Raw genomic sequence first — 25890 nt, 5'->3', positions numbered from 1 at the left:
TGATCACCCCATGGCCGATGAATCTGGTATTTGTCGCCACCATTCCAGATTGTTCTGGCAAGCATGAGCCTCTTTCATGATCACCTTCATTAACTCAGTTGCAGCAGGGGTAAGTGGATCTTTACTCTTCTCAATAACCTTCTGTACAGTCACACTTCTTTTCATAAAATACTCCCTAATGAAATCTATGCATGCAATAATAGGCTTGCCTCTGTCCTTCACTAACTGCTTGTTTAAAACCTCACAAAGATTGTTCAACAATGTGTCTGACTTACACCTTCCTGTCATTTTAAGTATAAAAATGTGTGACCTTTTGCCCTAAATACTTCAAAGTAAATGCATATAAATGAAAGCATATTTACATACTAGAAAAGTGAGACCTTGCCTAGTGCTCAGGTGGAATTTTGCTCAACCAATTAAATGCATCCACATTCAGGTTTTTCATTTCTTGCATGTCTTTCAAACTGCAGGATTGTGGTGGCAACTGCACATCTCCGTAGAATGTCCTTATAAGCCTTTCCTCTTCAATACAGTTTCATATTTTCATGAATGTGCTTGAGGCAATATCTATGTTCAGCAAAAGGAAATACATTGCTAACTGCTTGAATTAGACCCTGTTATTGTGGCAGTTTGTTAGTTTATAAGTTAGCACATATATTGATTAAGTAAATATAATGGGCAGTTTGTAAGTATATATGATATGAAATTGCCCCTGAGTTGTCCTGAACTCAGCTCAGACCGAGTCAGCCTGGACTCATCTTAGGCCATGATGATGTTTTCCTCGATGGCACACTTTGGGAAGATGATTGGTGATCCTATCTGCCCCCTAGGATTCACTTTACTTAAGTGGGAAGACTAAAATGTTGGAGGAAGTTTGAAGATCAACTTGCAAATTCGTCCAATCTGGGTCAGCTCGAGAGAAGAGTCAGCTTGGGACACCCAGTCTAGGTCAGCTTGGGCAGAGTCAGCTTGGAGCAGAATCAGCTTGGGATTTTCAAACACTTATCTGTTTTAATGCTTTCAGTTTCATGTTTTTGTATTGTTGTGGTGACACCTGATCGTGGGAGAAGAAGAATACAAGTGGGGACCAGAGAGAGAACCTTCCACTACTCTACAACTGCAGATTGTTTTCTCTACTCCTATTGGTTGATTTATAACAACCTTGTACTAGTTGTCTAGGGTAGAATATTCCTTGTCTCATGTATTTCCTCTATAAATAGGGACTGCCTTCTATTGTAAAACTCAGACTGTGTTTTATGAAAGTTTGATAGAGCTGAATTCTATTCATTTGAAAATCTTCTTTACCTTTATGGATCTTTGATCTTGGTGTTTTGAAGTGATCCCTTTATCAGGAATCTTGGTGGCTTTGCCTTTATAGATTATTGTGGTGAGATCTTAAAATCTTCATTACTTTTATCTATATTTGTGGTGGCTCAGCCTTTATCAGATATAGTGGTGGTTTTGGAGTGTTTCTTGTATTTGATTCTGGTGGTTCAGTCCTTTACGAGTCAATTATTAGATTCTTATCTATCCTTGTTTATTTGTTCCTGTTTCAGTTTATTTCCACTGTTTCAATACTGCTGTATTATTTGTTTTTATAGTCAGCTTGGGCGTGTTTTGTTATAAAATCCAGAAAAATCCTAAAAAAGTAGTTTTAATTCCATTGTGCTTGTGTTTTGTAAGTTGACTCAGTCTGACTCTGTGTTTTTCACCTAAATTTCACATCAATATAATTCACTTTAATATAAAGGAAATACCTTTTGTCTGTCTGATATGAAGGTGAAGTTACACTTTTCATCCAAGTCAAGATCTGGTCCCAAACATCTAAGAAACCATGTTCATGATTCTCTGTTCTCAGTTTCAACAATAGCATATGCTATAGGGTATATCCAATTATTTGAATCAAGACCCATAGCTGTTAGAACCTGTCTTGGGTAAGGACCCTTCATATAGGCACCATCTAAGCCTACCAAGTCCCTCAAACATGCTTTGAACCCATGCTTAAGTGCTCCCAAACAAACATATATCCTCCTGAATTGTCTTGTTGGCTCATCTGCATTGTTCACTGGCTCAACATCAAGAGTAACAATTGTACCTGGATTTTGCAGCATCAATCTCCTTGTAGATCTACTGCAATTTTTATTTTTTTTTTGCTTTGAAAACCTTCATCCAAGAAACACAGAGCTCCAATTTTCTTCGGGATTTCAGGATTTCTGCCAAATTGTTGTTTAATCTGGTTTGACATATACCTAAAGGTACAATGTTTTATCTCTCTTGATTGCAAACATTCATGTTTGTCGTTAAATGTCTTCACCTGCCATGTTTCACTTCCCTGTATTTTACTACAATATATTGACCAAGGGCATTGAGAATTGTGTTGAGTCCCACTACCAGATTCCTTATCTTTTTTGACCTTGGACTTTGACTTGGGCCCATTACTTTCTGGCCTACTATCTTCTGTCTCTATAGCCTTCTTTCCTTTATCCTTAGGCCCAACAGGCTGTTCACCCTTCTCAACGGGCCCAACAGTGTTTTCACCTATCTCAACAGGCCCAAATACCTCATCCTCTTCATAAAAAACTGGCATTATACCTTCACATATAGCCTTGACCCTCCTTTTAACTTTGTAAATAAACTTAATGCATCTTCTACTATCAACTGAGTATTTTCTTATGAGTTCTTTGATCTCTGCAGAAATACTAAATGTCTGTGTGACATACAAAGGAGCATGCTCAGTTGATCCACCAGCTACTACTTGTTGCTTCCTAAACCTTCTCAACTTATTTTCCTTAATCCTTTCAATATCATCATCACCACCAGAATCAATATCACTATCAAAAACCTCATTGTCTATGACAGGAACCTCCTCATAATCTTGCATTGTGCCCTAACACTGGTTATTCAATCCAACATAATCAACTTGTGCTTCCAAATCTAACCTATAATGAGTCATATCTACATCCACATCTTTAACCACATTATCATTTTCAACTAACACATCCTCATCATCCACTTCCACATCCTTATCCTTATCTACATTATCCTCTTTCACCACATTGTCATCTGCCTTATTATTAAACATATTATCATTAACTACATTGTCCTCTGCATCATTATCATTATCATTAACCACATTATCATTATCCTCTGCCTCATTATCATCTAACACATTATCCTTATCATTAACCACATTATCCTCTAGAACATTATCCTTTACCAAATTAGCCTTTAAAGTAGCAGCCTGCTCTAACCTTAATCTAAATCAAATATAATAGTCATCAGTCCTAAACCCAACTCACAATGAGGTCTTTGAAATTGAATTTCTTTAATAGTTTTTAAATCATACCCTATCTCTTGTAACATTGTGTTCAATTCAATGACTGATAGACAATCACTATCAACATAATCTACATATATGGACTTACCCTGATAATATAGTCTCCCATCATTTGCATGCTTGAACCGACCTCCATGCCGAATTCTCATTGCGAACATGCTAGGGTTCCCATTTGTAAGTTATAAATAACAAAATTTTATTAAATAATACTGATTTACTTAACGAAGTACTAACTAACTTAAAAATACTAATTAAGTAAAGAAATTTATTAGAAAATTAAAATAAAAAAAAACATAGTATTTGGGTATTTCTTCATAAATACCTAAATTAATTAGGGGTTTTAACGAAGATGCTTACCGTATAGCCTATCAACATCATAATCATCTACGTCTTTGGGTCATATTTTCCATGCCATTATACTATATGATCTAAAGGAGTCGTGGTGTTGGGTTTAGGTTTTGTTTGGGTATGAAAAACGTAAAATAATATGAATTTTTGGTATAGAAAGAGAGATGAAGCAGCTCCAAGTGCAAAATTACGTAAAATTATATGAATTTTGCACGTGAGGGGGATTTTAACGGAAACGTGACGACGTTGACCTATAGTATGGCCCGAGTGGAGATTTGCATATGTTGGGTATGGTCAGTATAATTTCGAAAGAAATTGTATGAAAGCAAAAATATAAGGAAAACGTTAGGTACCATTTTAGTAATTAACTATTAAAATTTTATTACCTGCCAATCAAAAACATTTTTTCTTCCCCTTTTCAATTAGACATACCCCACCTGGAGAGGCCCACCATGTCACCAATTACGCGTTCTCATTCCCAATTTTTTATAATTTTATATCTAGTAATACACTTATGTCCGTACAATGCGGCGATAGTGGAATAGTGATGCCGGAGGTGGTGGTGGTGGTGATGGTGGCGGGGCGACTATGGGGACGGTGACGGGGGTGACAATGGTGGTGAATGTAAAAGTAATTGACATTAAAAGTGGTATTGTAGTTATTTTAAATTTTCGGAATATATATCGTAAAGTTAAAGGAAAAAAGAGGTGGATTATTTTTTTAAGTCTTAAGTAGTATAGGTATTTAACTTCATTGTTAAATAACAAAAATGGAAAAAAGATATTATTACATATGTTGCCTCTAAAATAAAAGATATTAAACCATACGAAGCCGTCACATTATGTGGTTTCTTAAACTAAGAAATAGACGTTGGAAACTAAAATAAAAGCTATAAAAGGTATCCTGAACATTGTTTATACCTTATCTATTTAATATAATTAAAAAAGGAGGTCGAGAGTAAACTTGGCATTCCAAATTTTCCTCCTTTAACATAATACTCTTTCCTCATTAATCTTTTATTTTTTTAATATTTATTTAATAAAAAATGGCTGACCTTTAATAAAAAAAAACTTATAAACCAACACATGTTAACCATCATATATGACTTCGTGTTATGAACAACTCGAAAAAATCAAAACGTTCGAGATGATCTTTGTTAATGAATTGTTATATATTTTTCAAATTGTATACTCTATACTTTTTGTTTCACTTTTTATTGAACTAAAGTTGAAAAAAATGGCAAACTGTAATAAATATTTATATGAAGTTAATTTTCATATGTTTATTATTTATCTTTTATATTAATTAAGTTGTGATATTGATTATACACTTTTTGTTTCTCTTTTTATTTAACGAAAGTTGAAAAAGAAAAGGTAACCTGAAATCAATATTTATACGGAGTTAATTTTCATATGTTTCTTTTTTAGCTTTCGTTTTCATTAAGTTGCGATATTGGCCATACACTTTTTTGTTTCACAATTATTATAAGATTTATATATCTTGAAACTACCCATCCAGCTTTAAGCACTAGTCTATATATATGTCGGTATTTTACAAGGAATATAATATATACTATATTATAAAACAAATTTCCCCTTTCTAAATTTTAAGTTTCAACTTTTACTTTCCCAAAATGTTCCCCCATCAATTCTATATAAACTAACTATATTATTCTTTCTTTTTTCTCAAATTTCAACCAATCAAATTTTTTTTCTCTCATCAATAAATTGTTTTTTCATTCAATTCATTCAAAATATTTTATCGATAAATCATAAAAATTTAATGGGTGTTCATAAAGTTTCATGCTCTTTCGTTAGAGATGTCATTCAATATACTTTTGACGAATTTTTAAATGGAAGGGCAGAGCCCGTACGGCTAGGGCATTAGCTATCACACTCTCTGACCTATCATCACATCATCTTACTGCCGTAACATGCGGGTACTTACTCTCGTTATAAGTAACACAAATCGTAGAATATAGAATTCACGTAAGGTGTTTATTGATCAAATCAAAACTAAATCAAAATTAAATGTTAGAAGGGTTGAAAAATATACGAATATATAAATTGAGTATGTCTTTTATTCTTTAAATAATCTTAGTATATATAACTACTATCTCAAATGAGAACCCATATTATTACCATGATTTTTTTTTTATTAATATACCATTATTAATGTATAACAACAATTAAGGTCTTCAATGTACAGTGATTTTTTATTCTTTATTTTTACCATAGTTCTTTTTATTTTTTCATTTATATCACAAAAGTTTTAAATTGTTTACTTTTTTTTCACAAACTTTCATTTTTTTTAGAATTAGCCTCCTAATTACAACTTTATACTACAAATTTTTGGTTTTCAAAGTTTTGGCCACTAACTTTACCACAACTTCTTTTTTCCAACTTTTTACCCTTTCAAGTTTTCAATGCATTTTGTACCAACTCCAATTTTTCATTCTATCAACACCACTACCACAATTCTCAATCCACGTTTATTGTTATGTATGTCTTACCGCCCTTATACACGATATATGTTTTACGCATTTTTATCTCTCCCGGGACAACTCCGGGGATCAAAATACTATTTTGGTACAACTAAAATACAGACGGTAAAAAGATAATATAATTGATAGATGAATCAAAAGCTATTGGTACGATTATCAATTTTGATGTCAAATACATTCTCAAATACATTGCCCTTCTAGCTCTTATTGCAATGTTAAGAAATTGAGGGCTATTAAATCAGAAAATTGAAGTGTCTTCAATCAAAAAAATTATACAAGATGCGGTTGAAACAATGGAGTTGTAATAGATCTTGTCAAATATTAATATCTGAAAACGGGCTAATGTGACACTGTTACTGTGAAATAGTACTTTACACTTGAAAGCGTAAGACGATAAGTTTGATTTGTTCTTTAGCCATTTCTATGCAGTATTCCAAGCCAACTTGAGGGACTTTGAAGTTTTAATTATTGTAGCCATTTAATTAAGGCAATTGTACGTTTTTGTCTCACATTAATATTGACACATGACTTGTGGCTGTGGGCACCTATATTCATGTACTGATGCAAGAAACATTTTTTCTCTAATTCGATCGATTTGTGTGGTCATATGGACCTTTTAATTCACATTTTATGGTTTGAGTTGCACTTACTAAGATATTAGGCATCTTGGAGCGAGTTGATTTGTACACATATATATCCTTCAAAATTCTACCCTTTCAAGTTTTTGTCATCTCCTAATGCTAGCTCTACACAAATTGAGGTTGGCATAATTCCAATCTACATGTCTCTTTTAATGTTTCAAATAGAAAGCATTAATCGGAGTTATTATACAGAAAAGTAGGAAACAGAAAAGAAAAGCAACAAAACAAATACTACATAACAAAGTATACGAGATTATGAAAGAAGCAGCATATATCAATGTACAATGTTGTACATTATGTCATTATGCATAGTTAATTTTATTCCTTCTTAAATTTTTTGATATGGATTTGTTGTTTCCAAATGTTCCAAAACTATCATCATTGTGTTTGTACCTAAATTATTGGTCATATATATATATATATATGGGTTAGGTATTATAAAACAGGTATTAAAGTAAAACAAATAAGACATGATCTTGACCCTTGGATCATGGTTAAATTGATACACGAAGATTCACGAAGCAATTGATGCACAATGATTTTCATGCTGCACGGTGATCTTCAGTGAAGAAAAAACCTATTGTTTTATTTGTTTTACTTTAATACTTGTTTTATTTTACCTAAAACCTATATATATATATATATATGAGAGAGATCAAATAAGAAGGTGTCTTAAGGAGAGAAGAGAGAGAAGGTCTTATGAACCAATCAGAACTTGACATGTGGATTTAAAAAAAAAAAAAACGCGGTGACATTTTTGTAAATAAATCAAACTTTTGTCAGCCTGGTTCTGGATCAGCCTGGGTCTGGGTCAGCTTGGGTTATGATCAGCTTGGTTTGTCAGCTTTGTTGGGTAAGCTTAGTCAGCTTGGTTGGTCAGTTTGGGTTCTGGGTCAGCTTAGGTTCTGATCAGCTTGGGTTCTGATCAGCTTGGTTAGTCAGCTTGGTCAGCTTGGTTGGGTCATATTGGTCAGCGTTGGTTGTGGGTCAGCTTGGTCAGCCTGGAATCTGTGTCATCTTGGGATCTACATTTGTGTAGATTATGTGTAGTTTTGTGTCAAGCTGACCCAACCCAAGCTAACCAAGCTGACCCAACCTGACCCAGACCCCAAACTGACCCAACCCAACCCCAAGCTGATCCAAAACTCATTATATACATTTGTGTAGATTAATCTACATTTGTGTAGAATGTGTCAAGCTGACCCAACCCAAGCTAACCAAGCTGACCCAATCTGACCCAACCTGAACCAGACCCCAAGCTGACCCAACCCAACCCCAAGCTGACCCAGAATCCATAATCTACATTTGTGTAGATTATGTCAACCTGACCCAACCCAAGCTAACTAAACTGACCCAACCTGACCCAGACCCCAAGCTGACCCAACCTGACCCCATGTTGACCCAACCCTAAGCTAACCTGACCCCAAGCTGACCCAATCTGACCCTAACCCTAATCTGACCAAAGTGATCATGCTGACCAACCAAGCTAATCAGAACCCAAGCTGACCCAAACCTGACCCAACCCAGAACCCAAGTTGACCCAAAACCCATAATCTACATTTGTGTAGATTATGTGTAAATTGTGTCAGGCTGACCCAACCTGAACAGACCCCAACCTAACCCAGACCCAAGCTGACCAAACTGATTATGCTGACCAACCAAGATGACCCAGACCCAAGCTGATCAGAACCCAGGCTAACCAAGCTGACCAACCAAGCTGATCAGAACCCAAGCTGACCCAGACCCAAGCTAATCGGAACCCAGGCTGATCACTTCAGAAAAGTTTGATTTACTTACCAAAATGCCACGACACATTTTTTTCATTTTGACACATGTTGCGTTCTGATTGGTTCATAGGAACTTCTCTCCCTTCTCTCCTTAAAACACCTTCTTCCAGGATCTCTACCATATATATATATATATATATACTATATTATAAAAATAATAGCCTTTTTTATTTTTGGTAATGTTGAAAATATGTAATATTTTCACTTGGCACCCCTTAAAAATACTTTCACACACACTACATCCTTAATATTAATGATTAAATTACACTATCAATCCTTTATGTTTTAAAATATGTCAATTAACCTTTTACATCAATTATATACATAACTCAACGTCGCTCCGTCACCAACCGTTGCCCAACCATCACACTGTCACCGTCATTACTACCGCCGCATCGCGCGGGTACTGTGCTAATATATATATATATACGTTTTAGGTAAAATAAAATAGTTATTAAAGTAAAACAAATAAAACAATATGTTTTTCTACATTGAAAATCACCGTACATCATGAAAATTATCGTGCATCAATATATATACTTGTGTTTAGTGAATCTTCTTGCATCAATTTTATCATGATGTAAAGGTCAAGATCTTGTCTTATTTGTTTTACTTTAATACTTGTTTTACAATACCCAACCTATATATATATATATATATATACAAGCATGGTACCCGCGCGTTGCATCGAATACCATTGACATGTCGTCTAGATCGAGGGGTGATGATGCAGACGTTCCGCTGCGGTGGTGGTGTTGAATGATGGTGGAGGCGATGGACGGTGGAGGTGATGGTTGGGTTTTGAGGACAACGGTAGCGGTGTGTGTGTATTTTTGAGGCAGAAATAAAACAATAGTGAGAATAAATGTGGGGAATAAGGAGGGGTAAAAGGATAAAATTGCATGTCCCAAATCTTGTAAACATTCAACAAAGGTTGATAATCTTTAATATGGAGTATAGATAGGGGGAAGAGAATATGAGGTTGTTAGGAACTTAAGTTGGGTGAAAAATCCGTCACATACCTTTTTTTTACCAATAAAAATCATGAGGGGCCAAACATTTATTTAAAATATTGTGAGAGGTTTTTCACCAATGTTGAATAAATAGCAGCCTCATATTCACTTTTCATATATATATATATATATATATGGACACCTAACCTACAATATGATGAATATGTGATGGGAATTATTGAAATGATCTTTTGTTGGTTCATCTCATTTCTCATATATGAAATCGACATCTTTATCATACGTTGTGTTTAACTAGCATTCCTTATTTCCTCTAAAATTGTATATTTTATTTTTCCGACAATTGTTATATGACACAGGAAAACCTCACCGTAAAATGATGAAGCTTTGCACGTACTATAGACAACAAGATGTTGATCATGGGCTGTTACAAGTATTCGAAGGGAAAAATCCCCAAGGATTGCCTTTTATAAAGATCGAACTCAATACCTTTTGTAAAACCAAAAGCTGAGCTGGTCATCATTGGCTCTAAATTTGTATATTTATTTGTCTCAAACTTGATTTTTTTTATAACATTATATTGTTATATTAATTACCTTGTAATCCAAACCTATAAACGGTAAATATTTGTATTCAAATCTTAGTACCAAAATATTAATATTGTTGTAAAACTAAAGAAAGACAAGAGATCTAGAGGAGAATATATGTAGTTATATTATTCATCTCATAAAGAGGTATATATAGTTATAAGTTAGAGTATCCTCTAAGAAAACAATCTTCTAATCATAGAAAAGATTATCATTCAATATATGGACATCCATTCCATATATAATATTTATAACACTCCTCCTTGGATGTACAACAACAACAACAACAGGACCCAATCCCTGTGCGGGGTATGGGGGAGGTAAGCTGTAGATAGTCTTACCTCTACACAAAGGTAGAGGGACTGCTTCCATAGGGACCTCCGGCCATAAAGGAGTGCAAGACGGAAAATGAGAAATGTTTAGAAAATCATACCTGTCTGCCGAGAATCTGAAAAGAAGAAATACCTGTCTGCTGGGTCCGGTTACTATACGGGTCGAACGTTTATCAATCATGCGTCCTACCGATATCTTAGAAACATGTTTCACAATACAAATACAAAAGCAACCATATTGGGCATATTAAATAACATAAAAGTAGCAAACTAATACGTAACTCGAACAAGTAGTGGGAAACAACCAAGACAAACATACATATAAATAAGAAATGACAAAACCTGAAAAGATCCCGATTGAGCCAAGACAATAACTACTTCTAAACAAACTATGGAAAAAAAGGACCTTATGCCTCATTAAAACCTTGGATGTCCCCCTTGGATGTCCATCGACTAAAGACATTATGCCTCATTAAAACCTTACTAGATAAAACCCAATGGGACAAAATTTCTAGTGAAGGGAAAAGAGTACATAATTCTTTTGATACGCTTGGGGATGTTGTCTCATTAAAAACCTTGACAGAAAACCCAGTGGGAAAAAGCCTTACGCAAGGGAAAAAGAGTGCAACGTGTATCTTATCACCCTCATTATCACATCCCTTAAAAAATTCTCATTATTACCAAATGTTTTCAATGCATGTCATATGAAGTGTCTTAACAATATAAATTTCATTGCTTCTCGTACAAATGAAATCCTCAAATATTATTCTCTTCACATATATTCACATACCATGCTTGAGGATTATTAATACATCATGCATCTCATTTAAATACATCATCGTACTTCACAAGTTACACATTGCTAATAAACTCAAGGTAAATGATGTATAATCCATGTTTGAACTGCAAGAATAATTAACGTTTTAATGACACTTCTAAACCAATAATGTGATCATTATCTAAAAAGTCATAAAAGGGGCATTTTAAGCATCATGTGATCTCATAATCATGAGCGTCATTTATTATCAAAATCAAGTATATTTATTATCTTTCTTTCTTATTTGTCATAATGCACATTGATTTATTCTTAAGATATTAAATTCATAAATCAAGACAAACCTTGTCTTTCATCTCCCATTCATTAATTCAATCACAATTAGACACTCCCTCAGAGTTCCATCGATATTCAAATCATCAAAATTGCATGAAATTTATATCATATACAAATCTGGATTTCTTTATAAATTTCAACCATAATAATTTCAACGACAAACAATATTCTCGAGAAATTTTTACACGTGTTTCAATCATTTTTAATCACGAGACATGCTTCATGCATTTTATATCCCTCATGGAATCTCAATTTCAAATGAGCTCTATTTTTATATACTAGACGCGAATCAATACTTTATCATTTTGCCAGACTTTTAATTTAGTTGCTTCCACCATATAATTTCCGCACTTTCAAGTGCTTGGAATTCATGTCCCAAATTAATAGCGTCTTTTCATCTTGGCCAATCATTCATAGCATATCAGTTTATGTGCATGCATGCTTTCAAGATCCTCACATTATTCATACTCTTAGCGCTATCATATTCAATCAATCTCGACGTCGCTTTTATTTATTTTTCGATTCCATAATTCTCTGAACATATCACAATTCATTGAGATCTCATTATTTCCATGTACCCGAGGTTTAAAACCTTCATGTCTAGTTTCTCATCATCAATCTCTTATGGGGTCTTTATACCTTGACTTTGACCATCTAAATTTTATGCTCCTTTTATTTTGAGGCTTTTATTTTGGAATCGACTTTTCTATTACTCATTATCAATCGGAGCATAAGCAGCTTTTTGGTCAGTTAACATTAATGGCAATTACTTAATATTCTGAATGAATTATCCCACATATTTTTAAGCTTATATTCACTGGTGTGAGGATCTTTGATAATTCATTCTTACTTCTTTAGCCGCTTTCCACTTTCCCTAATGTTGGGAATATCTCCCCCTAATGTTGGGAAAACTAAATCATGTCAATGAAAAACTTAAGTCATAAACAAATATTCCAATGATGACTTTATTGAATACGTACACCTCTTTCATGTTCCAACTCATACCCAAAACAGCCATACTAATGTCTAGTGTAATCAGACAGTTTCGAACTGAATAAAGGATAAGCCTACACAATTCCAAGTTCCAAGGTGCCTATTTTCCCAACATTATTTCCAACATTCTTTGAAGTCTCATCTTTGGGCATTGTGGTGGAGCAACTTAATCATATATTGCACATTCAAAACTCTTATGAGACATATGTGTATTAATTCAAAACTCTTATGAGACATATGTGGTTTCTGACCATAAACCAATTTCAATGGAGAGGAACACTGTTGGCATGATGCGAGTTCATATTATTGCATGTTAAATAACATGGCCCCAAATCATAAGTCATTCATTTTTGCTCTCAAATATTCATTACAAAAACAATCATTATTGCCAATAAAAAATGGAACATGCTCTCAATTTTATCAGGTGAGCAACTGATCACACAAACTTCATGTTGCGAATTTGATGACCCATTAGACGATGCATCGATTTTAAAATACTAAATGGTCAATATGGACGATGTATATGCCTACTTACATCTCATTTTTATATGTTCCATTAATTTAAGCAATTCAATCCTTACTGTACTTGGCATATACTTTGTTATAGAGAAATATGTACAATCCAAATAATCAATTGAAGAACCTTGTTGTTCTTTTACTTATTTTGCATCATCATTGACCCGGGATAGTCCAACCAGCCATGCCAATTAATCAACCAATCAATGTCTATAAACTTTCGTTTAGACTCACATGTGCTTTAATACAAGCCACATTCATTATCAAATTTCAAAACATTTTTATCTAAATGAGTCGGTATAAAACATCTCCGCAATATCTCAACTAAATGCATATAACTCATCTTATATATATATTTCATTGATAAATTAATCAGATCAGCATTTTGCCTTGATACATATAAATCATATCCACTATAGATCAATCAAAAAGTCAGAATGCATATTTTTTATGCAAATATTAAATGCACATTGAAACAATTAAATTTAATCGGTGCTTATATTAATGTGCATTACATTAATAAAAATTTTCAATTTCACAAGCATATAGAAAACTACATTAACAAGCAAACAAAAACATATCATACTCAAACATTCAAACAATAATCTGTATATTATATACTCAAATATTACAGACTAATTCATATCATTACATCATCTATCGATCTCATCATTAATTATCAAATAATAAGCATTTAATAAACCTTCTAATTTTATATAGTCAAATCCTCTATAATTAAAACTTTAAAGCTCACTATAATCATATAAACATAAAGTTAATTTCACTTTAAAAAATAACATCCACATGGATATAATTTCAACTCCATCAGATACCCTTTTCCATTTAAATAATAATCATTAATCTCTATTCTTTTATAACTAACAGGATTACTCAAGTTCTATCTCCATGCATATTATAATTCTAGCTTTAATGCTACAAGCTAATTAATCACAATATCCACAAGTAAAATACCGAAGAACAAAACATTATGGCATGTATATTGGGTGATGATGCATAGTAAAGAATATGTATGTCGCTTTGTACTCAGAAAACTATAAACCATAATTACTTAATCAAAATAATTAAATCAAAACAATTGTATCTTTGATCCTTTAGTAGAGTTATATAAAGTTTCATAACTTTATTTTTATGTAATATCTAGCTCTACAGAAGGAAAACAATAATACTGCATACAATAATTATAACCAGGCTATCGCTTGAAAATATAAACAATATTTTGCTTACGCCAAGCTTTATATGTTTAACATGACCTTACGCAACTCATATACCTTAATGGTAAATAACTCTATTATTCTTTGGTGAATTAATTGATGTAAATTAACTAATTAACCTCGTGAACCAAAAATTTAATTATCAATAAACAAAATGCACGCCATCATCGTGACATGAAGTCGAGTTGAGTTATATATAGGCATATATATAGGTTGTAAACATATCTAATAATCTAATATATCAATCTAACACAGCTATATAATAACATTATTATATGAATCAATCCAGGTACTAGATATCACCTGGACTACATAGTGATCATGAGCATACAAACTAAACAAGAGAACATATTAGATGATGCACGTGGAGACGAGTTTATTACTCGTAATTCACTTAAATATTTGTTTGACTAGATTTACATTTGAAATCTACCAATAGTTCTATAAAGCTTTTCCAGAATAACTAATTTTAATAAACAATTGATTATGTATTCTGATTATCATACAGTTGTTGCATAACTCGGATATTTAAAGCTAATCAGAATTTACATCATGATTCAATAGTTGAAAACCTAAAAATTAGTTTGTTTTTATGGAATTTGATTTATAAAAGAAAACTTAATGCATACAACTAATTAGAACTTTCATGACAGTTAATTGATCCGATATTGACGACTGTATTCACAACAACATATAATTAAAATTTGTAGTTGAGAATTGTACCTCTATCACCAAGCTGTAAAGATCCAGAATTTGGTTGTACCACTGTCCATGCTCAAAAATTTTGTTCAACCGAAAGAAAAAAAAAATTTATTTGGGTTTTAAAAACAAATTTTAATTAAATTTTATTTTTTCAAATAAGTTCAATGTCACGAATCCGATCGTTAATTAAATTTTATTTTTATTTTTTTATGCATCGCCAATCAAATCAAGCAGTTATAAGAGTTAAATTGGAACTTTTTACCTTCCAACTCAATGTTAGTATCCAAATATCACAAAATCACACTCCACATAGACGGCTTCTAAATCTTGAATCACCAAAGCCCAAACTCAAAGGTTGTTTTATTTACGAACAATTTCCGATCCGAAGCCTAATACGAAACAAAAGGTTTTGTTCGTCTGGACCAAAAACTTCGCAAAAATCAATATATATATAATTTTGTTTATTGTTGAGAAAAACATTAAAAAAAAATCCTTTTTTTTTTTTCTTTTTGTTTGTTCTTACGGCTAAAAGGACACAGCAAATATTTCGTTTTCGTTTTGCGGTTTTCGAACAACATAAAATCCCAAAAACATGAAACACTTAATTAAATAACCAATCATTATGAAAGTTTTCTATTATTTTTTACTACCGATCAACAAAAAAAAGAATAATGAAGGCCAAATTTTATTTTTTTAGGGTTAGAAACTCGTGCGGATAACGTTTTGTAAAACTAAAGAAACAGAACAATAAAAAAAGACAAGAGATATAGAGGAGAATAGAGGGAGTTATATTATTCATCTCATAAATAGCTATATATAGTTATAAGCTAGAGTATCCTCTAAGAAAACAATCTCCTAATCATAAAAAAGATTATCATTCAATATATGGACATCCATTCCATATATAATATTTATAACAAAGATGGTCTATTAATCTAGCAATATCAATATTTCTAAACTAGGTTAAACTCATGCGTTGCATGGTGAATAATTGTTATTGTTATCATAAACATTTATTAAAAACAAATACTCGTAATGTATTTCTAAATGTCTCTCCCTAATAAAGCAAGGTTCCATTAATCAAAATTATTTTAAAAAATTGCCAAATGGCAGCCTTCCCCTTTCTTTTTTCAAAAAAATTTTCCGATCGTCCCTTCAAAAATCATTATTTTACAAAAATATATCAAACCTTTCTTTTTTAAAAAAAAAAAAAAAAGCAAAGCTATCTATACAACAATAATATTGAATCAAAATCAAATGAAACATAAATCTATTCAAGAAAGATGAGTGGCACAGGTCACCTTTAAATCAAAATAGTTAATTTAAACTCAAACCCATCATCTTTATCTTTTTCTATATCAATAATGAGAAAACAAAGTAATTTATATATTTTATCATCTAATCTCTATTTATATCTATGTATATATATTGATATATCATTTGTATATTATTGAAAACTCGATCAGTAATTCATATAGCTTTTGTTGAAAACCCAAAATCTTAAATGAAACTTGAAATCAACAATGGGTGTTCTTCATGTTGTTAAGGTTTTATGTTCATAAAAATGTTCCAATTTACAAGGATCTGATTGTGTTCTGGCTTATATTTTTTGTGTTTCACTAAATCTGATCAGATTACCGAATGCATATCAAGTATTAATTTCTGATTTTCAATTAAATGGTTTTTTATGTTCCTATATACGATTCAATTTTTTCTACTTTATCATTGAGAAAAGTCACTTGATATACATGAGTAAATAATTACCTTGAGTTTCCAATAATCACTCTCATAAAGAAACTATTAATCTACTATTAAGTGACTTTGATTCAATGCTAACGAGCTTTTTATGAAGTCATGTTTTTAATAGAATATTTGATTATATATGATCAACGAATACTTGCTACTAAGTATGATGAATAATAAAAAGCACAAGGAATCTCTTGCCAAACCAGTGATACTAGCGAAATGCACTTCACGTAACGTCCCTTGATGTACACTGATGTGACTAATTTATACCCATTACCCACATTGTTATTGGCCATTTTAATATATGTTTTTAGTTGTTTTTGTATGCATTTGGCGCGTTTATGGTGTTTGTTAGTGTTTACAGGCTCTAAACAGGTTCCGCGTCCATTTGGTACATTTTTGGGTGATTATTGGCCAGCAAGTACGTTATGTTAATGAAAGATAATTTGAATGGACGAGACGACAGAGCTTAGCAAGTAATCGAGACCGAAATAAATTGGTGCTGTACAAGCTCTTGACTGCGCCGCAGTGGGGATGCACTAGCCCACTGCGCCGCAGTCCTGATCCACGGAAATTATTGGACAAACCCCTACTGCGCCGAAGTGGGGATGGCTAGGAGTTGACTGCGCCGCAGTCAGGATAAGAAGAAAGGAGGTCGTGGAAACGTACTGCGCCGCAGTGGTGGTTTGCTTAGCCACTGAGCCGCAGTCACGAGAAGGTCAAAGTCAAGATCACCTCACTGCGTCGCAGTGAGGGAAGGCTCAACCCCACTGTGCCGCAGTGGGTGCACGGGAGAATAGATCCTGACTTGTTTCTGCATCAGATTTTGAAGGGGTATAAATATAAACCCTAGGGACGAATTTCAAGGCATCAAAACTCTTTCTGGGAGCTGCTCTATCAGGATTCTTCCTTCTCCAATCAAGTGAAATACTTAGGCAGACTCATCGAAGATATTACGGGCACCCATCTAGATCGTATCTACATTATTGTCTTGCATTTTATTTTCTTCAAACAATTGGTACATCATGTTTCTCTTCTATTCTATTCATTATTGTGAATTGATCATGAGTGGCTAACTGTTTAATCATCCACCTTGATGAAACGAGACGGATAATGTGATTGCAATATTTTTAATTCAAAAAGGGTTTCTTTAATTATCGTTGATCTGTGATCTTGATGATATTAATTCTTTTCATTAATTAATTTCGGTATTGGTTGCATATTATTCTTCGTTGGTGGTACCAGTTGAATGTGTATGTGATTTTAAAACAGTTACTTGTCTATAAGTAATTATCACTAGTTCATGGTATGATAGTGAATATCATTTTAAGAAAAGATTAATTTTGTCAACGTGATTGATATCGGTTGGTGGTACCACGTTATTGTCACATAGGTTCAATTGATAATTTGATAGTCAATAAAACTGATTGTTAGAAGAATTGTCTTGGTTTTGGTGGTACCGGCTTGGGTAATTCGACTAGTAGTTAGGTGATTCGATAATTTGTTCATGGTTGGTGGTACCACGTGAGTAGCTTAATCTTGTAATGATTATCTTTTAAACTCTAGAGAATTTGTTCTTCATCAAATGCAATCACATTTGAAGCCAAGGGAAGTCAAAGTGGATGACTTTTAATTATATTGTTTGAACTGTTCTTTCAAATTTATGCAATCATTTTGCAAAGCCAATTTATTTAATTTTCAAAAAGGAATTAAGAAGCAACACCCGTTTTCCAAACCATTTTACAAGCAACTAATCATTTCACAGTCCCTGAGAACGAACTCAGACTTACCTCTTAACTATATTACAAACGATCCGGTCCACTGCCCGTAAGTGCATAGTAGTGAGTTCTTTGGTGGTTTTAGTTTATAAATTTTAAAGCTCGATTTTGCACATCAACTTTTTGGCGCCGCTGCCGGGGATTGTGTGCCGATTTAGTTGTTTATTTAGTGGTTTGATGCTTCTTCACGCGTGAGTAAGTTAATTGCTTTATTAGTTTAGACTTTTTTATTGAATTATCACAGGTGCATTTGACGTGTGGTGTTAGTTGTGTTTTGCAGGATACTTTAATAGTTGATGATTTTGCGTTCTTCGGGGAGACCTCTTTTTAGTCCACTAAAAACTCCACCTAGACGTAGGATCAATTACACAGCACCCCCGGATTGGGACGAAGAAGGCTTCTATCTAGAGGAATTCTTTGAGCTTGCACTTGTAAAAGAAGAGATGGGGGACAATCCACCAAGAGACCCAAATGACATCAAGTATGGGGACCGAGCCCGCAATATTCCTTCGGCTCGGTGTTCCGCCACTAGAACACCAGCGGTTGATCAAAGCTTTAATTTGAAACCGAACCATTTAAAGAGCATCAAAGAGCAAAAGTTTGATGGAAAGAAGAAGTGGGATCCATATAAGCACTTGGAGAGGTTTGAGAAGTTGGCACGGCTCTACCAAAATGGCCAAAACCAAATGAATGCCGTGAAACTTGAAACCTTTCCTATCACTCTTACCGGGGAAGCCGAAGATTGGTTCAATGATCTTCCCGAGAATTCGATTACAACTTGGGATCAACTCAAGGAAGCTTTCATTGGTGAGTTTTACTCTATTAGAACTCAAAGGCAATTGGAAAACTTGATTAGGTCTTTCATGCAAGAAGATGGGGAAGATGTGGTAGATGCATGGATCCAGTTTAAAGAAATGTTGAGGAATTGTCCGGGTAATGAATTTGATGAATTGACCAAAGAGATAAAAGAGAGATGGGATATGCTTTTGGTGGGAGTTTTAGCAAGATTACTCCAAATAAAGGTTTTGACATTTTGGAGCGAATGGTGAAGGATAATGCGGCCATGGATGACAAGAGGTTTGTGAAGAATAAGAGCCGATTCAAGCAAAGTAAGGTTGCAAGGGCCGATGGAAACAAAAGTTCTAGTGTCATTGATGAGATTCAAGCTTTATCGGCAAGGATGGATAACGGGTTTGCTAACCAAGAATCGAGGTTTGGATATCTAGAGCAAGATGTGAAGGTGCTAGCTGATGGATGTGATCATTGTGGAGACATACACTATTCCGAAGAGTGTCCCAACGGGGACCTGAAGATTAATTTTGTTCAGAATCAGCAAGGAGGTTTTCAGAATCGGTCATCAGGTAACAATTCCTATAACTCTTCTTTTCCTGCTAATACTTCTCGTTTTTCTGGTAACACGTGGCAAAAGAGCAATTATCAAAGTCAGCCACAACAGCAGGAGACTAAGCAAAGCCAAGGATCGGGTTCTTCCTCTTCTATTACCAATCCTAATGCCGAGCTGAGAGAGATGATGAAGCAGATGATGAGTAATCAGATTGAGACAAACACAAGTATCCAGAATATAAGGGAGGATACTAGGGAGTTGAGTGAGAGGCTAGACAGGATTAATGGCAAGGTGGAGATGAATGCCAAAAATCAGGATATTAACTTTAAGGATCTTGAAAGCAGGATGGCTGCTCTGACTAGGCCCCAGGGTGCTTTGCCTAGTAACACTCAGCAGAACCAAGGGTCCAACAGTGGTCAAAAGTACACTCCACCGCCTGTTCGTCATGAGCAGGCGAAGGCCATTACTACTCGTACAGGTAGATCCTATGCCCCTCCTCCTAATCCTAATGTTGTTGTTTCAGATGTGCAACATACAGGAAATGAAGAAGTTGAAGATGTTGATGAGGAGATTGTAATGGAAGATCAACCGACTGTGAAGACTCCGGTTACCCCACCGGAACCGGCGGTGACACCCGAGGCTAAGCCATATAAGCCTAAGGTTCCATTTTCACAGCAGTTCAGGAAGGCCAAATTGAAGGAACAATATGATAAATGTGTTAATATGGACGAGGTGAGGATCTAGGGAGTTTTCTTATAACTTGTTCCATTCGTACTTTGACTTGTAAGGCATTAGCAGATTTAGGTGCAAGTATCAATTTGATGCCTTAATCGGTTTGGAGTAAGTTGGCTTCCGGTATCTTGAGACCTACTCGTATGAGTATAAGACTAGCTGACCACTCTTTTCAGTATCCCATTGGGATTGCTGAGAACATGACTGTCACAGTAGGTCATATAGTTTTTCTTGTTGATTTTGTGATCCTAGAAATGGAAGAAGACACTAAGGTACCCTTGATTTTAGGTAGACCATTCCTTAACACCGCGGATGCTATTATCCGGGTGAAAGATAAGGAAATTTCGTTGGGTGTGGGTACGGATAGGATAGTGTTTAATGATGAACGATCTATTAAGCATTCTTACTCGACTGATGAATCTTGTTTCAGGATTGACGTAATTGATGATGCTTTAGATCAAGAATTTCAGGAATTCATGGAAACAGAAGTTGATGAGGAGCTCGTTTCCTTAGGAGCTGGAGATATTGGTGATGATGATTTGTTTTCAGAGGTGATGGTGCTTGATATGGATGAGACACCTCTAGAAAATGAGAGCTTTGAAAAGGTTGTTGCTGATGGAAGCTCAAGGGTGCCAAATTCGGTTGATGTACCCCCTACTGATCTGGAGCTCAAGTCATTGCCTGCCCACTTGGAGTATGCTTACTTGGCAGGTAAATCCTCTTTACCCGTTGTCATCTCGTCCGCACTTTCGAGTGACGAGAAAAATCTTCTTTTGGTCGTGCTCAAAGCTAATAAGCGGGCTTTTGCTTGGAAAACCACCGACATTCTAGGTATTAATCCTGATTTTTGCATGCATAAGATAGATTTTGTTGATGATGCTAAGCCCGTTGTCCAGAGACAAAGGAGGCTTAACCCAAATATGAAGGAGGTGGTTAAGAAAGAAGTGATTAAACTTTTAGATGCAGGATCATTTTCCCGATAGCTGATAGTTCTTGGGTAAGTCCCGTCCACTGTGTTCCCAAAAAGGGGGGCATGACGGTCATTGAAAATGAAAATAATGAACTTTTGGCCACTAGGACTGTCACGGGTTGGCGGGTTTGCATAGATTACCGTAAGTTGAATGATGCCACCCTTATGGATCATTTTCCCCTCCCATTTATTGATCAAATGTTGGAAAGACTTGCCGGAAATGAATACTTTTGTTTCTTGGATGGGTTCTCCGGGTATTTCCAAATACCCATCGACCCGCAAGACCAAGAAAAGACCACTTTCACATGCTCATTTGGTACCTTTGCTTACCGGCGAATGCCTTTTGGCTTGTGTAATGCCCCGGGCACCTTCCAAAGGTGTATGATAGCTATTTTCTAGGACATGCTTGAAACCTCAATGGAGGTTTTCATGCATGATTTCTCGGTTTTCGGGGATTCTTTTAGGTCTTGTTTGCATAACCTAGATAAGATGTTGACTAGGTGTGAAAAAGCTCGTCTAGTTTTGAATTGGGAGAAGTGTCACTTCATGGTGACCGAGGGAATTGTTCTAGGTCATAAGGTGTTTAAGGCCGGAATAGAGGTGGATAGGGCCAAAATTGATGTGATAGCCAAGTTACCCCTGCCTTCCAATGTGAAAGGGGTACGTTTCCTTGGCCATGCCGGTTTCTACCGGAGATTCATTAAGGATTTCTCTAAGATTACTCGTCCGATGACCCACTTGTTGGAGAAGGACGTCCCTTTTGTTTTTGATGAATCTTGTTTAAGTGCTTTTCAGGTATTGAAGGAGAAGTTGACCAACTCCCCCATTATGGTTGGACCGGATTGGAATTTGCCTTTTGAGTTGATGTGCGATGCAAGTGACTATGCTGTAGGAGTCGTGCTTAGGCAAAGGGATGATAAGCATTTCAAGCCAATTTACTATGCTAGTAAAACCTTGAATCCCGCCCAGCAAAATTACACCACTATAGAGAAGGAGTTACTTGCGGTAGTCTTTGCATTTGATAAGTTTCGGTCATATCCAGTACTAAGTAAAACTGTTGTTTTCACTGACCACTCTACTATGAAGTATTTGTTTTCTAAGCAAGATGCAAAGCCTAGACTTATTCGGTGGATTCTATTGTTGCAAGAATTTGATATCGAAATCAAGGATAAGAAAGGTGTCGAGAACTTAGCAGCTGATCACTTCAGCCGGTTGGAGGACCCAAACCGGGAGGAGCTTCAGGATGGGGAGATTAAGGATCACTTCCCCGATGAATATTTGAATGTCATTTCTAATTCTGATGAAGGTCCTTGGTTTGCTGACATTGCTAATTATTTGGTTGCAGGTGAAATACCAAATGATTTCTCGGGTCAACAGAAAAAGAAGCTCATATCAGATGCTAAGCATTATTACTGGGATAATCCATATATGTTTCGAATTTGTGCAGATGGTATGGTTAGGAGATGTGTTGCGGGAGCTGAAACTAGAGAGATTTTGGATGCTTGCCATTACGGGCCAACCGGAGGTCACTATGGTCCGTCAGTCACAGGTAGAAAGGTTTTTGATGCAGGTTTCTATTGGCTGACAATCTTCAAAGAGGCCCAAAAGTTGGTTGAAACCTGTGACATTTGCCAACGCCAAGGAAGCATCACAAAAAGGGATGAAATGCCACAGCAAGGGATTCAGGTATGTGAGGTTTTCGATATCTGGGGCATAGACTTCATGGGACCATTCCTACCGTCTAACAAGTCTCAGTACATCCTAGTTGCTGTTGACTACGTGTCTAAGTGGGCCGAAGCCAAGGCTTTGCCTACAAACGACGCGAGGGTAGTAATTGAGTTCTTGACACAGTTGTTCAGTAGGTTTGGTTGCCCTAGAGCCTTAATTAGTGATCGTGGAACACATTTTGCTAATCATCAACTAGATAAGGTTCTTAAGAAGTATGGTGTTCATCATTACTTTTCAACTTCTTATCACCCACAGACCAGTGGTCAAGTGGAAAACACCAACAGGGCTTTGAAAAGAATTTTGGAAAAAACGGTCGGGGATAACCCCAAGGTTTGGTCAAAAAAGTTAGATGACGCCTTGTGGGCATTTAGGACCGCTTTTAAGACGCCTATTGGCACTACGCCATACAAATTGCTCTATGGTAAGACTTGTCACTTACCGATTGAATTAGAGCACAAGGCGTATTGGGCGTTGAGGAATTTGAATCTAGACATGATGGAGGCCGGTGAACTTAGGTTGTTGCAACTCCATGAGCTCGATGAGCTTAGATTGGGAGCTTATGAGAATTCCCGGCTTTACAAAGAAAAGACCATGATTTACCATGATAAAAGGATCCGTAGGAAGGAATTTAAGGTTGGTGCAAAAGTTTTGTTGTTCTTGTTAAAGTTTAAAATCAAACAATCGAAATTAACTTCTAGGTGGATAGGTCCTTTTGTGATTAAACATGTGTATCCATCCGGGTATGTCGAACTTCTTAAAAGGGATGGAAATGGGTCTTTCATTGTCAATGGTCATAGGCTCAAATTGTATTTGGAAGAAGAACAGGAGGAGGGGGTGGTTGAAGAAATCCTCATTTTTGATTCACAAACTTGAAATGGTAATCGAGTCTAGCTCACGACTCGAAAATAAATTAAGTGCTTCTCGGGAGGCAACCCGTGTTTGATTTTGTTTTGTCAAATTGCTTTTAATTTCGTTAGATAGGTTTGATTTGTTTTGTTAAGAATGTGCAGGTTGAAGCGTGGTGTGAAGCCGATTGAGGTAAGTTTGTGTTTTAAAACCAAAAACATTTTTTCTGGAAAAGAACCCCACCGCGCCGCAGTGGGGGAGGTAAAACCAACTGCGCCGCAGTCCATTTCCACGGCCTGTCTTGACAATCACCCCACTGCGCCGTCGTGGGGGTGTGAAAAGAAGACTGCGCCACAGTCCAAAAGCTCGGCACCAGTGGCTCCAAGCCTCACTGCGCAGCAGTGAGGAAAGCCTTAGCCCACTGCGCCACAGTGGGCATGTCAACTGGTCAAAGGAGGGTCGGGTGTTTAAAGTAAAAAAGGAAAGGGGGAGTTGATTTTTTACCACAAACATACTCAAACTCTCTTATTCCTTTTCTCTAAAAAGCAAAGAAACCGAAAATCACCCCAAGAACACCTTTGACTCCAAAACTCTTTCCCTTCTCCACCAAATTCTTGCATTCTTTTTCCTTCTCTTCTTAGATTACCAACTATCCATCACTACCATGGGAAAGAATGTAAGTTTTTATTGTTTATTTTCCTTTTAATCTTTTAACTTTGATTTTTAGATTATTTGTGTGTAATTGTTGAATTAGTTGGTGGGTTTTGTTGATTAAGGGGTATGGATGATAATGTAGTGTTCACTTTCACGAATCTAACACTTGTTCATCTGGATTTGAGTCTAAATCAAGCCTAGGGTTTTGAAAAATTGAGGCTTTTTGATGAACAAGTGTGGGGGGAGGTTAATGGAAGGATTTGTTATGCTAAACTGTTGAAAGATTTTTATTTAGTTGGATTATTACACCATTTTTCTGGAAATTCGTGATGAACACCAAGAACTTGCCCAGAAATTCTTGAGACTGCGCCGCAGTGGTGGTTGGTTTGATCCATTGCGCCGCAGTCTAAAGGCTCGTGACCCGCACATGTTTAGAACCCCACTTGCTTCATACCACTGCGCCGCAGTGGTAAACCTCGGCCAACTTTGGACTTAGCCTCACTGTGCCGCAGTGAGGGGGTATGGATGCCCACTGCGCCGCAGTGGGGCACATTCCTGCGCAAATTTTTTTTGATTTTAATATGGTTCTTGGTTTGTATTCCAAGTTTAACATGTTTATTTGTCTTATTATTTGTGTTTGTAGGATGCTTCAGGAACCGACAAGAGGAAGCAAATCGAGGAGGGCCAAGGAAGCGGGTCGGCCCAGAAACAAGCCAAAGCTTCTAGGGAGGCGGTAGAAGTGCCAACACTCAAATTTTGGCCAGGGCAGTTGAATGAGAAGCATACGTGGTTGGAATTTAGCAGGGTTAAACAACCCCACAAGAAAAACTTTCTTAATGAGTTGTACTCCATCCACAAGGAGGTGGTCTGTCCACCTAGATATCTTGCTCCCACTGCCGCCCAGCATTTCGGCATTCAAGCCGACATTAACGGGTGGTTTAGGATAGAGGCTCAGGTCGGGGATAGGTTGGTTGTGAGTGATATGTGGCACAACGTGTTCAACAACCGGGAGCCTGTGTATAGGGAGTTGT

This window comes from Erigeron canadensis, chromosome 3 (assembly GCF_010389155.1).
Source record: "Erigeron canadensis isolate Cc75 chromosome 3, C_canadensis_v1, whole genome shotgun sequence".
Classification (NCBI taxonomy): domain Eukaryota; kingdom Viridiplantae; phylum Streptophyta; class Magnoliopsida; order Asterales; family Asteraceae; genus Erigeron; species Erigeron canadensis.
Note: the sequence above shows the minus strand (reverse complement) of the source record.